This window comes from Lytechinus variegatus, chromosome 7 (assembly GCF_018143015.1).
Source record: "Lytechinus variegatus isolate NC3 chromosome 7, Lvar_3.0, whole genome shotgun sequence".
NCBI classification, from domain to species: domain Eukaryota; kingdom Metazoa; phylum Echinodermata; class Echinoidea; order Temnopleuroida; family Toxopneustidae; genus Lytechinus; species Lytechinus variegatus.
In genome coordinates this window covers 3,908,358-3,924,285 of record NC_054746.1, presented here as the reverse complement: position 1 = coordinate 3,924,285, position 15,928 = coordinate 3,908,358, and the positions used below count along the sequence as shown (strand labels likewise).

Genomic DNA, 15,928 nt, shown 5'->3' with positions numbered 1-15,928 from the left:
ACAGAGACAACATGAGATGAATACATTATCTTTGAAAAAAGTGTGAAAACTAATACTGCAAAACTATTTGCATACAAAGAATGAATTTTGGCAGAGGGAGCTCATATTTAAAATACACCATCTTGAAATGACACTTTAACAAGCTTTCTTTTTTTTCACACCTTGACACAAAATCACATTTCTTTTTATTTGAAAAAGAAAAAAATTTTTGCATACAAAATGAAAGTTTCCCTCAACTCTATTCTATTCATGATTGGAGACCAGACAGACTTATGACTTAGAGGGGGGAAGATCTTCAGAAGGTAATGTGTCCCCAGTGGAAACCTAATCATCTCTAAGGAGTGAGATGCTATTGTGTATTGACCTTCTTAGGTCATAGCAGTGATTGGAGAAACTGATCTCTTATTGCTGGCCTTTGTTGGTTCAGGGAATTGTCCCTGGATGTATTTGAATTCTCTCTTCCTGCTTCCCTCACTTTTCTTCCATGAAGTCTCTCTTTTAAACCTGGAAACTGTTCTTATTACCTTCCTAAGACCAGTTTAGTGTAAACTAGTTTAACATGTAGTGAGAACGGTCGAAGCGATCTTCCAAGCCGGTTCAGAACATTTCGTGTCATGGGTCAAACTACACACTAAAGCTGCGCTAATGAAAGACGATCAACGTATAAACGGCTTTATATTTTCGACACTGAACGGTGCACCGCTAATCGTGTCTGTGTTCAATGTTTTGTAATTGAGTTTTCAATCATGATTCATGTTGCTGTTTAAATTGAAAATCAACATTGAACAAGAACCTACTCTTTATTGTATACAGAAAAAGAGACGGGGGAAAAAGGAACTTGTGTCTGTATGTGTGTGAGAGAGAGAGGAAGAGGAGGGGGATTCATAATATATGTTAAAATTCATTTTTGGCAGTTTCTACTAAAAAAGAAAACCGGGTGCTTTTCATGATATTTTATCCCACAAGCCGTTTCATCCAAAAGTTACCATAGTAACAGTGACTATCACCCAATCAAAATCAAGAAAAGCTGTCAGATCTGACGACTTTTCAGAAAGAAATGTTGATGAAACGCTCCCCATGTCGAATAAAATGGTCAGTATTTCAATGGGTGCCTAATAATACCATGGACCTATAATTTCAAAGCAAGAATCAAATATGTGCAATAATGAACAATATAGGAACATACAAAATAAGGCTTGTCATATCATTTCAGATAAAACTTTTAGAGCAGAGACTCCTAACCCTACAGCTGTATTACAATGCAGAATTACTAGTGACAGCTCACATAAGAGGGCGATAATTGAATAAACTTGTAACGGGGGAGGGATGGTCTGTCCTAACAGTGACTGAAAACGATTTTCCAATGTTGTGGCTTTCACAAACTGATGTTAAGGTCATTAAGAACAACTCAAAATCAAAAGGGGGAAAATGCTTCAGAGAGAGAGAGAGAGAGAGGGGGGGGGGGGGGGGGGGGCTGAGTAGGCATATTCACACTGCCTCAAAGTTTGAGAATACCACATATTCTATGATAAGGAAATTTACCCTGATCAGAAAATACCAGGTATTTTTGCCAATGTGAAAGCAAAACATCTGTAATATTCCTGAGAAGAAAATACATCAGCTCCTCTGACAGGTAAATAGTAGGTACTTGTCAATTTGACAAGAACTTTCGCAGGGATTTTTCAAAGGTCTTGGGTATTTCGGCAATGTGAAAGCATATTACGAGAACTTTCTCAACCCAGGGAGTATTTGGGAGTTGGTGCACTAGGGCTGCTGAGATGAGTGAGTTTGACTTTGCACGCTCCATAGCTTTGAGGACTAAAGGGATGGTCCAGGCTGGAGATATTTATTTCCCAATAAAAAGAGTAAAATTCACAAAGCAGAATGCTGAAAATTTGATAAAAATCGGATACCAAATACCGAAGTTATCGAATTTTAAAGATTTGCATTCTTCCGGTGAAACAGTTCAAGGCATGTCTTTATGAATATTCATTAGGTGGGCTGATGATGTCATATCCCCACTTGTTCTTTTGTACTTTATTACATGAAATTAGGTTTATTCAACATTTTTCTACCAAGAACTAAAGAAATTGGATTGACAACTGATTAAGTGCATTACTTATTTATTGCTGCAACTTATTTCATCACAATGGAGACACACCATTTACACATGTATGAAAAAATGAAACATTTATGGTTTCACGTAATAAAATTAGAAAAAGTGGGGATGTGACATATTCAGCCCATCTAATGAATATTCATGATGATGTGCATATAATTGTTTTCACAAAATATTGATAAACTTTGAAATCCAATAACTCTGTTATTTGTTATCCGATTTTGATGGGATTTTCAGCATTTTGCTCTGTGAATTTTACTTTATTTATTTAGATATAAACATCTCCAGTCTGGACCATCCCCTTTAGTTCTCAAAGCTATGTGGGTCGTCTTTGGGATGGTATGAATGCAGAAAATAATAATCTGATATATTTAGGCATGAACAAGTTCTTGTGATTTAACAGGTATCCTAGAGATTGAGGTGGTCTGAATACACCTACTCTCTGCTAAGATGATTGTGTGAGTATGTATTGGTATGTGCTCATGAGAATACTTCATGCTGGGTGCAACAGAACAACTCAAAACATATGTTAGGGGATGGGATGTATTCAGGGTGGCCCTTTGGTGTACTATTCTGTCCAAATATGAACATTTTGGGGGTGAAAAAAAAATTAATTTGACATTCGATAAATTCCAACTCTATCAAAAACAATCATGACATCTCATTGTGAACATGAAGGTTTTGAAAAATTAATCACTTTTTAAACCTAAAACAAAAATAACCTGATTGCAAATGACTCAATTGAGTCAGCTACAAAAAAGAATATCACACCAGTGATACAAACAAACTTGTCAGGTTAAAAGCATAACCCATAAATCATGTCTACATTGCTCATACATTCCCTTGTCATAAATACATGAAGAGACATGTATGGTATGCTGGATATATGATAATGGTCACATACTTAGTTTACACTAGGTGGTTTCAGACGGCCTTGAAGTTCGTCAGTTCTAGGTATTTTCTGATCGGGCAATTTACCTTGATCAGAAAATACCAGGTAGTTTTGGAAGTGTAAAAAGATATTACGCGTAATCTCCCTGAAAGAAAATACCCACCAAAAAGTAGATACTTTCAAAATTATGAGATCTTTTGCAGGGATTTTTCCAAGCTTGCAGGTATTTTGGCAATTTGAAAGGAAATTACGGGAGCTTCTCGCACAGCGTGTACAGGTGTAGTAGGGCGCGGGTGCAGTGGGTGGCTGCTGAGCTGGCGATTTTCAATCTCGCGCCTTGCTTGCATAATCAGACCGTATACTGCACATGCTCGTAACTTTGGGAACTTATTCCGGAGGGTATGTTTCGGGGAATAATTAATGGGTGTTTCCTTGACTGGAAAAAGTTCCCGTAACTTTAATAGGGATTCTTGTGATCAAGGAGGTGTGAAACCACCTACTAGGACATGATGGAATACCCTACAGAGCTGTAACCCAAAAGAGACATAAAAAGCTGTATTAATGGCCACCAATGTAATAGATGAACAAAGTATTGAAATAAATTCTCATAATCTTCTTTTAGTGAAATATCAAACAAATTCACAGAATTGATGAAAGTTCCAGCTTAAAGACATCAAATGAAAAGATTTGCATCAGAATTGTTTTTAAAAGCACTATAGGCTTATATACTACATGTGCATTGAGGAAAGGATACCAGCCAGTTAAATGATTTTCCCTTTTCGATTGCCATTGCCAACACTCAATTTACTAAAGGCAGTGCTGCACCAGCCCGAGTTTGCTCATATTAGCCAAATCGGCCCTCTTCACGATTAATCTCGAGATTCAAGAAACCCTGTCTCCACCATCGAAAGAGCAATTCCTGCTTGAGCGAAGCATGGTGCATTATAGTCTGACGCCGTGAATATATAATCCTCAGTGCATCTGCACCTGTGAATTAGCGGGATTATTAGTAAAATAGCACGTTATTTTGCAAATAATCAGAATTTGACTTGAGATTGCAATCTCGAGATCAATCTTGCGAACTAGCGCAATAATTGCGTCTCCATTACAAATAATCTCGAGATTGTTCAGAGCAGGATAATTTGCCGGCTCAGAAATAGCGTACTAATTTGAAAACTCGGGCTGGTGCAGACGGCCCGTAAGACAGGTTAAAACAACTTTTCTTGTATTCAGTTGTTTTTGAACTACATATGGCATCATTATAATTTGATACTGATGTTTCGCTTAACCTTCTCAGACGGTCTTTCATATCTTAAGTAAAATACAACTTCTCATAGCTTTTTAAATATTATCTCACATTACCACTATTACCTTGAGTGTACACTGTAATATTTTGAATTCCTTTTGTAATTGTTATTTAATTCTTTTGTTATATTGCTTAATTTTTAATTTCATTGTATTTTTCAAGTGTAAAACATTTGTCAATTCAACTTTTTGAGCTGCGAACACATGTTTTAATTAATCTTGGGGGAAAAAAAGTCATCTCATACAATCATCACTACACCTCCAAAAGCTATACAGATTAATGAAAGATAGGTTGATGAATTCTCAAGTACTTTAATGATATAAATCAAGCAGGATTAAAAGTTTTGTGTTGAAAGGGTGGATAAGAGGAATTAATAATATTCAGATAATTGAGTCGAAGTGTTGAACTAGACTCTCCGACATAAAAGGACTTTAAATTTAATTGCAGGGAATTTCTCCCCGAAAACTTTCAATCGGTTAGTGCTTTCAATCCCTGATCTAAGATTTAAATGAAAGGGCCACATTAATGGAAGGAAAGGAACAAAAATAAACAAGGAAATTGTCATTTCAGTCCTTCTGGTAATTCAAATTAAGTATACTTTAATTACTTTACTACTTATGAGATCTAGAACATTATTACCAGACTGGTCTGCAATGCAAGTATAACTATATCATTTGTGAAATAGAAACTATCTTTATTGGTACATCTTTATACCAACAGACCTTTGCACGTTAAGAACCCACTGCACTATTCGAATAAGAGTAGGGGAAAACCCCCGGTGCAGTGGTCCACCTGCATTCCCCCAATCAGTTATCGGGAAGAGAGACCTGCGGGTCACAGTTCTGTGTGCGTGCCCTTGTAGGCGGCCCAGATTGGCTGGCTCCTCCAATGCACCTTTGAATGTCTTTGACAGATATATGGCGCTATAAAAATGCTGTGCATCATCATCTTCTTGGAAGAATAACCAATGCTTACAAAACAAAATGGTTGCCTATTAAAAGATGCCAGACAAGGGAGCACATCCTCTATTTTAATTTTCTGGTTACATTCGCTCTCACAAATCAATCAATGAAATCATTCAAGGAATCCCCTCAGAATAGCTCCCCTTCCTAACATACACTCCGAGATACGTACCACAAGAACCAAATTGAGAAGTAGGTCAGGTGAGTTCAACAGACATGAATTATAAATCAAAAGTTGGAAAAAAAATTATAAATCATTCCCATCTCTATACAGATGAACAAAATGGGAATAGCAAAAAAAAGGTTTGGTATTGTTTCTCAGATTACAGCATATTCCAAATTCATTACAAAGCCATTTTATTGCTTTTATGAGAGTTACAGTATGGTTAAAACTCCTGTATCTATCCAGTGGGAAATTGATCCATGGGTGTCGTTGCTGAGAGTCTTTTATTCAAACCAAACTTTTAATAAAAAATCAAAGTCAAGTTGATATGAAGCCAATCAGACTTGCATATTAGGACTTGAGGTTGATTTATTGAGCAGCATTCAAACACAACTCTTTCTATAACATAACGGGACCTGGATCAATAGTTTCGTATTCCTGGAAGCAATCTTCACGTAGACACCGTTCTCATTATACTTTCTAAAACTGGTTTACTGGAAACTGGCTCGGGAAACCAGTTTGCAAGATCACTTTGCTAGCATTCCCATTTGATCATCCAAAAGTGGTTTTCAAAACCACCTCACGTAAAGCAGTCTTGTTGCTATGGGAACACTCTCATTGGGTGATATGTTTCGCGCGAAATTTGAAACCGCAGCGTAGCCATCCCACATAGTGTGTGTGGAGTAGTGGACTCAAAATGTGCGAAGATCGCTTCTCGAAGAACAGTTGTGTCCTCACTTATGCTAAAAATAGTTTACGAGGCAAAGCGATCTTCAAAACTCCATCACGAGGTGGTTTTCTGAACTGGTTTGGAACTAAATTGGAAGATCGCTTCCGAGGCCGCTTTGACCGTTCTCAGTACACGTTAAAACTAGTTTCCAGTAAACTAGTTTTAAGATGGTAGTGAGAACGGTGTCCAAGAGGTACTTGTATATGCTTGATGACAAATGAACCCGCAAGGTTTCCAACTTCAAGAAAACATTGGATTGACCACACTGTCTCTAACTCTGGCAATATTCCCTTCAAGAAAGATCCAGCTCACCACTGTGAGTGACAGGTATTACAACTACTTCCTGGACCACACATTTTAAGAAGTCAAAAAGGAAAAAAAGAAAAAAAAAAAAGAAAAAAAAAGATACCATGTGCATTTACATCCTACGATTGCAGCAGGAAATCAGTCTATGTCAGAATATCGATAACATCCCTTTAATTTGCTCAATATTCATCGCAAAAAAACACTTAATTTTCTCATCATTTCATTGCACAAACATGATGATGCTCCTGGTACTTCTCACCGCTTTTATAATATGACCCCCCCCCCCACAGCATAACTTTAAAACCAATCATGGCAACTATACATGTAGTTACATGTCGGCTATCTTTCAATACAAGAATGTTGAGCCATCGTACATTAAAGGTATTGTTTAACTTTGTGAGCAGCAGATTCAAAAAATTCTCAAACCAATATGAAACATATGTACAAGTGCATGTATTAGAACTAATAAACCCTGAAAACAACCATTATTGAGAATGAAAAGCTAAAACTACAAGGCCAACCCCTATTTTGTAAATAGGCGTCTTATTGACGCCTAAATAGTACACATAAGTGTATGGGATGAAATTATGATGGTGTTTCCGGTCACTTCATATTTCAATTTTTGAAGCACTAAATTATTATTTTTGAACGCAATTTTTCTGGGATTCACTTTTGTAACATATCACAGACACAGGTGACAAGTGTGACCTTCTAGCTCAGATATTTTAAAAGTCAAATCAATGTTAACCAATCACTTTAAAAGCAACTCATTGGTTACAAACAATTAACACGAGTGTCGCTATCAAAGGCGAGCACATAATATGCCCACCTGTAACGTAAAAAATGGTGTTATTGGTCAAGCAAGAAAAAGTGGAAGGTGGTGACTTCACCTTTGACCTTCTGACTTCAAAATCAATAGAATTGCTGGAATCTATGCTAGTATCATAAACACCAATTATATGAGCCTAGGAAACTTAAAGGTCAAGTCCACCTCAGAAAAATGTTGATTTAAATCAATAGAGAAAAATCAGACAAACACAATGTTGAAAATTTCATCAAAATCGATGTAAAATAAGAAAGTTATAACATTTCAAAGTTTCGCTTATTTAAAAAGAAAATAGTTATATGAACGAGCCAGTTACATCCAAATGAGAGAGTCGATGACGTCACTCACTCACTATTTCTTTTGTTTTTTATTGTTTGAATTATACAATATTTCAATTTTTACGGATTTGATAATTAGGACCTCATTGCCTGAAGCACAAAATGTTAAAATAATGGAATTCCACATGTTCAGGGAGGAATGAAACTTTATTTCACATGACAATGACGAGAAAATAAAAATATTTCATATTTTATATAATAAAATACAAAAGAAATAGTGAGTGAGTGATGTCATCAACTCTCTCATTTGGATGTAACTGGCTCGTTCATATAACTATTTTGTTGAAAATAAGCGAAACCTTAAAATGCCATAACTTTCTTATTTTACATCCGATTTTGATGAAATTTTCAGTGTTATGCTTGTGGAATTTTTCTCTTTTTATTCAAATCAAGTTTTTGTTGGGGTGGACTTGTCCTTTAAGTTATCGCATTTACAAGGAAAAGTAAATGGACAGACCGACGGACGGAAACCAAGCATGATACCATTATACATCCCTTTTAGGACGGATGTATAATGAAAATATTTAACATTTTAATAGAATCTTTATGTGTTACATTCTTTATCATTTAACGGAATAATTCAAAACATCTAGCAAACTAACAATAAATTTGAAATATTTCATTTTTTTATACTGTAAGTTAAAATACTAGTTACCTGCATATGTAATGGTATTTGAAGGAAGAAAAAGTTCGATGGTATACTGCATTACAATCTTCAGTCTAACATAATAAGAACCATATGATACCACCTAGATGATACAAAGTACATAAAAACCCTTCATTACTTTCCAAACCCTATCTTCATGCCTGAATTATACTGAACTATTCAATAGGTAATACAAGAATGTTCAATCAGACCAATTTGGGAAACCTTAATCGTGTGTTTGCGGGATCCTTTCATTTTTAAAATGGTAATAAAGCCATAAAAATAACAATCATACTACTCCCCCAAAAGCTCCAAAATAGGTAGATTTGTGAAAGAAGTTTGGAAGATGTATCTAATATGCATCATGTAACTTTCTATTTCAAAATTGCCAAATTTCTAGAGAGATTATTTTGCATGCATGCATCAAATAAATCACCAGGATATAACTGAACAGTTGTTATATAAGTTTCTTTTAGCTGGACATTTAACAACAAATATTAATCTCCATTTTATTTCTGAATGGTACATGTAAATTTTTCACTTGAACAAAGTCCTGTTCAAAATTGAAATTAATTGAGAGAACTATGCTTACCACATTATGAATGTCTCCAGGACAGAATTCCTTTAAAGGGTATATTAAATTGACAAAACACTTTACTTTAAACTGACAGTATCATTTGCATAGCCTATCTGAAATAATGTGGGGATGTGAATGAAAATAAAAAGTTTAAAATCGACATTTCTATTGCTAGTTCTCATCTTACTGATAATTCTTGGCAATGAAGTGAAACTCCATGGGGGTCGAGTATGTGAGCGAATAATTCTTATCCCTTCATGTTCTATAAAAATGCATTTGGAATATTCTAGGGGCTTTTAGATACAAGGTGGTTCACGAACCAAGAGTATCGCCTGATATCGCGATCGATAAAATATGCAATATGATCTTTTGACCTTATCATCCTCATGGATACACATGTAGGATATTACCCAATGGTTACCGGTATTTGTACCAAGTGTAAAAACAATTGATGCAAAAATAAAGAAATCAGAGCAATTTGAACAAAAACTTGACCTTTTGACCCCTAGATGACTTTTAACCCCATCAACCTCATGGACACACATGTGGTATTACCCAAGGGTCAAATGTACCAAGTGTCAACATAATTGATGCGGAAATAAGTTGAACAAAAAGTTTAACATTATCATTCGACTTTTTTGACCCCTATATGACCTTTGACCCCATCACTCTCATGGACACACACATGGCATTAGCTTTGAATCATATGTACCAAGTCTCAACATAACTGATGCTAAAATCAAGAAATGAGAGCAATTTGAACAAAAATTTTAATATTTTTGAAACAGACATGACCTCATATCAATTGACCCATAGATGACCATCACCCTCATGAGGTGGTTTCAGGCGCCTCAAAGTTCGTCAGTTCCAGGTATTTTCTGATTGGGAAATTTACCCGATCAGAAAATACCAGGTAATATTGGCAATGTGAAAGTAAATTACGCATATGAAACCACCTATGGAAACATGTTTGATATTACCAAAGGATCATATGTACCAAGTATAAGCTTAATTGATGCAAGCATAAAGAAATGAGGCCAAGTTGAACAGAAACTTTAACATTTTTTAACAGACTTACGGTCCAACAGGAAAAAATTACTAGGTTTCTACCGAACTTGTAAGACAAAAAAGCTATCCAGCTAAACAACTAAATTATATTTGGCGAAAAAAGGAAAATAAAACAGCAATTCTACACATTTCCTTCCAGTTAAACCATGGTAAAGGGGATAGATATCACGTAGGGATGGTATTAAAGGAAGTCATTCTTAGAAGACGTAGAAGGTGATGTTATCATCTTACGAGAGAAGATTCATTATTTCTTCCCCCTCCCCCTTCTTTAGGAGAAAGGAGCTCCATAACGAGTCCAAATATCACAACTTTTTATCAGACAACAATTACTTTACAGCAACACCTTCATCAATATAGTCAGTATTGTACTTCTTAGATCAATTCCATTAGATAGTTCTCACCCCAGAATGCACTTCTGAGGATGCATCAGAGAAGTACCACCCCACATCTGCTATTAGAATTACTGCCATGCTTGATGGGTGTTAGAATATATTAGAACTGTCTCACGAAATTACCGGATTTCTTTTTTTCTGCCTGCTTTTTCTCCTGTATTCTGTTGGAGAGGCTTAGCTGAGCTGCAAGGACATTTAGACTAACATGATATATGATGACCATAACAGAGACATGTGGGTGGAAATGAGAGCAGTGTTGTGATAGCGGTAAAACTGATGACACTCATCAAAGTGACATTCGGCGAGATACAACACAAAATACAGCTGTGAAATCCAGAATAATGATGACATTTATCATAAAATGTGATGGGAATATGTCCCTGTAATGAATGTGCGATATGAAGCTAAAAGTCTAAATCCAGAAAATGTCTAGTTTATATCAGAGAAATCATTCGGTAAACTCTCTCTCTCTCTTTTTTTTCCCTTAAGTAGGTGTGAAATAAAATGCTGCAGCAAATCAACAACCACTCATAAGTAAATGTAATTGTTTTGCTTCACTGAGCAATTAAGCTGCCTCGTTAAAATTTGCTGCAAACATATATACTAATACGTGCAGCAAGCCAAATGAGCAGGAGAGGTGCCGTGGTTGAGTGGTCTAAGGCGCCCAAATACACCATTAAAGTCCTGGGGTTCGATTCCCGGCACGGCCCATGACCAAAGCAATTTTATCTACAATGCTCTTTTATCTTGCTTCAAATAAATGAAAAAGCACTATGCAATATTGATACCAAAGTGTGTACATGTTTTTTTTTTTTTATTATATGCTATAATTTTTATTAGAAAGATGATGTCAGAAATTAGCCAAGTAGAAATTGCTGAGAAGTAAAAGGCAACAGGGAGCATCACACTGGTAAAAAACAACATCAAAAGTGACTTTGGTGTATCTTGGGTAGCCAGGGGCCCAGGGGGGGGGGGGAGTCAAATATATTGCTGTACACACGTGTGACTAAGTAATTTCCAAACACAAATCAGTTTTTCTCTGTGTGCATACATGAAAGTACCCCAAACAAGTTTTTCACGGGCTTCATTTACACATTTTGGCCCTTAAACAAGTCGTCGCCAAAATATGACCTCGGGGAATACGCTTTGGGGAAAAAAACATATCCTAAATACGTTTGACCCCGCGATTGACCATTGACCAGTCTTTCAAAACCACCCTTTTTCTTGAAAATCTGTGTTTTTGATATATACCCTTACCGAGTCGACGCACGGACCGCGTCCAAAACTGAAAAAAAACACCTCTTTAAAGATAAATTCCAGTTTTGGTAACAATCTCAAAATGACTTTTTACAGAATCTAATATAATGACCACCCAAGTGTCTGTTTGTATAAATAAAAAATATGTGCCAAAGGATTCTGGGAGAAATTGTGTAATTGCTGAGAAATAAGCAATATAAGCGCGGATTCGGTCACTTCCGTCGGGTCTTTATTCCAGCAATAATAATACACTGTCCCTCGTGTGCCTACCTGTGTTGGTGATCTTCCTAGTGAACGTTTTTCAGCGTAGATTTCAAGATTTCACAAAGTTCAGTTTGTGTAACTGTACCAGATCTAGATCCTCAATGATATTCTGACAATTAATCCTGGTTTTACAGACTTTCTTAAGAAATCAGTGTTTACTGCAACTACTGAAATTTCTCTTTAAACACATTTTTTTTTTGGTCACACATGAGTACAGAAATATATTTGACTGCCCCCACCCTCGGGCCAAAGGGGCACGTGTGCCAAAAGCAACGCCTTTATTAGAGCAGCAAAATGTTCAAACAAAATAATAAAAAATACATGTATTACAAGAACGTCTTCTGTCCTTGAATGTAATTCATTGCATATTCACATCAGTCTCAACTACACTCATTTGCTTACGAATCAGTAACAGAGAATGAGTACTCTTCTTGCATCATATAGCTCATTTTTTTTAAATATAAATTTGCTTTCACACTGCAAAGATCCAAGCAAACTTCAAGAAAACTGAGGAATCTCTGCTAAAGTTCTTGTAACTTTAAAGATTACCAATAAACTAGCAAATATTTTTTTTAAACATAATACATACTGCTTTTACACTGGCAAAAAACCTGACATTTTTTCATCTGGGTAAATTCCCTTCTGAAAATATCTGGTATTTTCTGAGGCGAGTATGAAAGAATTGAGCGTTTTCCCTGAATGTTGTTCCTCCCCCCCCCCCGAGATACACCTGCAATTAAAGGTCAAGTCCACCCCTGAAAAATGTTGATATGAATGAAAAGAGAAAATTCAAACAAGCATAACACTGAAATATTTCATCAAAATCAGATTTAAAATAAGAGAGTTATAACATTCTAAACTTTTGCTTATTTTCCACAGAACAGTTATATGCACAGTTCAGTGATATGCAAATGAGAGAGTCGATGATGTCCCTCCCTCCCTCACTTTTTTTTTGTTCTTTGTTTGAATTATACAATTTTTCCATTTTTACCAATGTGACAATCAAGAGCAACTTGTCTGAACCATCAAATGTTAAAAACATTGGTAATTCCACATGTTCAGGGAGGAATGAAACTGTTTCATAGGACAAAGAGAAAATTAAAATACTTCATATTTCATGTAATAAAATACAAAAAGAAAGTGATGTCCTCAGCCATCTCATTTGCATATTGACCAGGATTCAATTCAATTCAGTTCATTAATAATCCATAAAATGCAAAGCAGATATATACAATAAAATGTGTATGGGTATCACAACAAAAGCCTATGGCTTGCTAAGGATGTGCATATAATTGGTTTGTGAAATTAAGAGAAGCTTCAAAATATCACTTTCTTATTTGACATCTGATTTTGACAAATTGCTCCTTATTAAAATCAACTTTTTGTTGAGGTGGACTTGCCCTTTAAATAAAAATCCAATATTTGTGTGACTTGTTTCATGTGTTCATTCTAAGCAAATCCAAACCATATCATAAACTACCAATTCACGCAATAATCCTTCAGTATTTATTCATATGGTAATACCCACAGCCTGCGTAAACAGTACCAGGAAAAACATTATTTTGATTTTATGGCGCTAATTTTCACAACTTACAGCCTAAATCTGCAACATTGGGTAAGTTTTAAAGGTATTGTTTAACTTTGTGAGCAGCCGATTTAAAAAATTCTCAAACCAAGATGAAACATGTGTACAAGTGCATGTATTAGAACTAATAAACCCTGAAAACAACCATTATTGAGAATGAAAAGCTAAAACTAAAAGGCAAACCCTGATTTTGTAAATAGGCGTCTTATAGACACCTGAATAGTACACATAAGTGTATGGGATGAAATTAAGATGGTGTTTCCGGTCACTTTATATTTCAATTTTTGAAGCACTAAATAATCATTTTCGAACGCATTTTTTTCTGGGCTTCATTTTCGGAACATATCACAGACACAGGTGACAAGTGTGACCTTCTAGCTCAGATTTTTTAAAAGTCAAACCAATCACTTTAACATGTATGGAGTAAGCCCCAATATTTCATTATTTTCCTGTTATTCTACAACTGAAATGAACTCTTAACCATATAATTTAATAGTTGATACATGTATTGAAAATACACTGGATACAATGAAACAATGTTTTTTATTTTCTTTTCTTTATTCTTTTAATTATCATCATTTATATATTTTTGTTTTTTTCCTAATGATGCTATGATTACTTGGTATAGTTTAATTATGTTTGATTTGTTACTTTTGTTTATACTTTGTCTGTGTTGACCCAATAAAACATATAAAAAACAATGTTTTGGATAATTTTGACTTTTAGTAATGAATATAATCAATAACTACCATACATAATTAATCTTTTTATTAACTATATAAACCTAGTTCAAAAGCCTAATATCACATTGCACAAACTTATATACTATTCTATATTTCTTTTAATAAAATGTTGCTTAGCGTTGTTTTTCAATAATTTGCAGCATGCACACATGACAAACAAGCATTTGTGAATTTGTAAAAGAGCCTACTTTTATACATACGTCTATGGTCAATATCTGCATTTGAAGGTAAGAATGGGAGGGTAGGAAAAAAATGTATATTTTATTGTCTAAAATAAAAATACTTTTAAAATTCTTTATGCCCAATTGATCGTGGGGCCCCGACAGTAACTGTGCAGAGCCAGCACCCCATATTTAAAGATAAATTCCAGTTTTGGTAACGATCTCAAAATGACTTTTTATAGAATCTAATATAATGAATATATATGAATAAAAAATATATGCCAAAGGATTCTGGAAGAAATTGTGTAATTGCTGAGAAATAAGTAAAAATAAGCGCGGATTCGGTCACTTCCGTCGGGTCTTTATTCCAGCAACAATCAATACACTGTCCCACGTGTGCCTATCTGTGTTGGTGATCTTCAGTGTGAACATTTTTCAGCGTAGATTTCAAGATTTCACAAAGTTCAGTTTACGTAACTGTACCAGATCTAGATCCTCGATGATATTCTGACAATTAAGCCTGGTTTTACAGACTTTCTCATGAAATCAGTGTTTACTGGAACTACCGGCATTTCTCTTTAAAGTAGGAATTGCCAAATATGATTCCTAGAGATGACTTACACGCGTTCAATCATAGTTTGTCCGACAATAAAAATGAGAATTGTTCAAAGAATATTGACTGAAAATGAACTTACATGTAAGCACTCCTATGCTAATTTTGTGTAGATCATATGACAAATCACACACTCAGAAATCACTGTATAATCAGGAATAATAATAGCTTTTTTGGTAAATTCCTTGCTGTAGGAAAACGCGCCATGGCTGGGAATCAAATCCACGTCCCTCAGATTGAAAGATGAGAGTCGAAAGATGAAAGTCGACGCCCCAACAAAATTATTCAAAGCAATTTTTTTTCTTTACTCTGACATCTCTCTAATTATATTACATTTATATTACCTTAAAGCATCAAGATAAAAGACATTATTACATAATACAGAAAAGTGCATTCAATATAAAACTATATGCCAATTTGTGTAGACTGAAGGCAAGGAGAAGTGGTGTACATGGGTGTGTGATAGAGAAAGAGAGATTAGGAGCAAATAGATAAAAATACAGAGAGACAAAAGAGAGAAGATGAAAACTAAACACAGAGAAAAGAGACATTAAAGAGGAATGAAACCTTTGGAACAAACAAGCTTAAATGTGTGGAAAAGACAAATCAAAGAAGAACAAAATAAGTTTGAGAAAAATCAGACAAATAATGAGAAAGTTATGAGCATTTGAATATTGCAATCACTAATGCTATGGAGATCCTCCCATTGGCAATGCAACAGAGATGTGTGATGTCACATGTGAACAACTTTCCCTTTCATGGAGTATGAAATACCCCCAAATCGTCTCTTTTTGCTCTCTCTTATGGTGATACAAACTCTTTATCCATAATGTATTCTTTGAAAATCTGTATTACATGCCCTCTTTTAGAAAGAATACATGATCTGATAGATGTGATAAAAGAGGCAGTTTAAGTTGAATAGATACTAAAGTAATGGGAGAGTTGTTTCCCAAGTGACGTCACACATCTTCGTCGCATTC

At 35.2% G+C, this 15,928-nt stretch overlaps 1 protein-coding gene across 5 annotated transcripts in view; it reads right to left on the bottom strand.

The window, feature by feature from the left end:
* The window catches only part of LOC121418240 (tubulin polyglutamylase TTLL5-like), a 116,283-nt gene that overhangs the window by 38,180 nt on the left and 62,175 nt on the right, over positions 1-15,928 (bottom strand). The window lies entirely within an intron of this gene.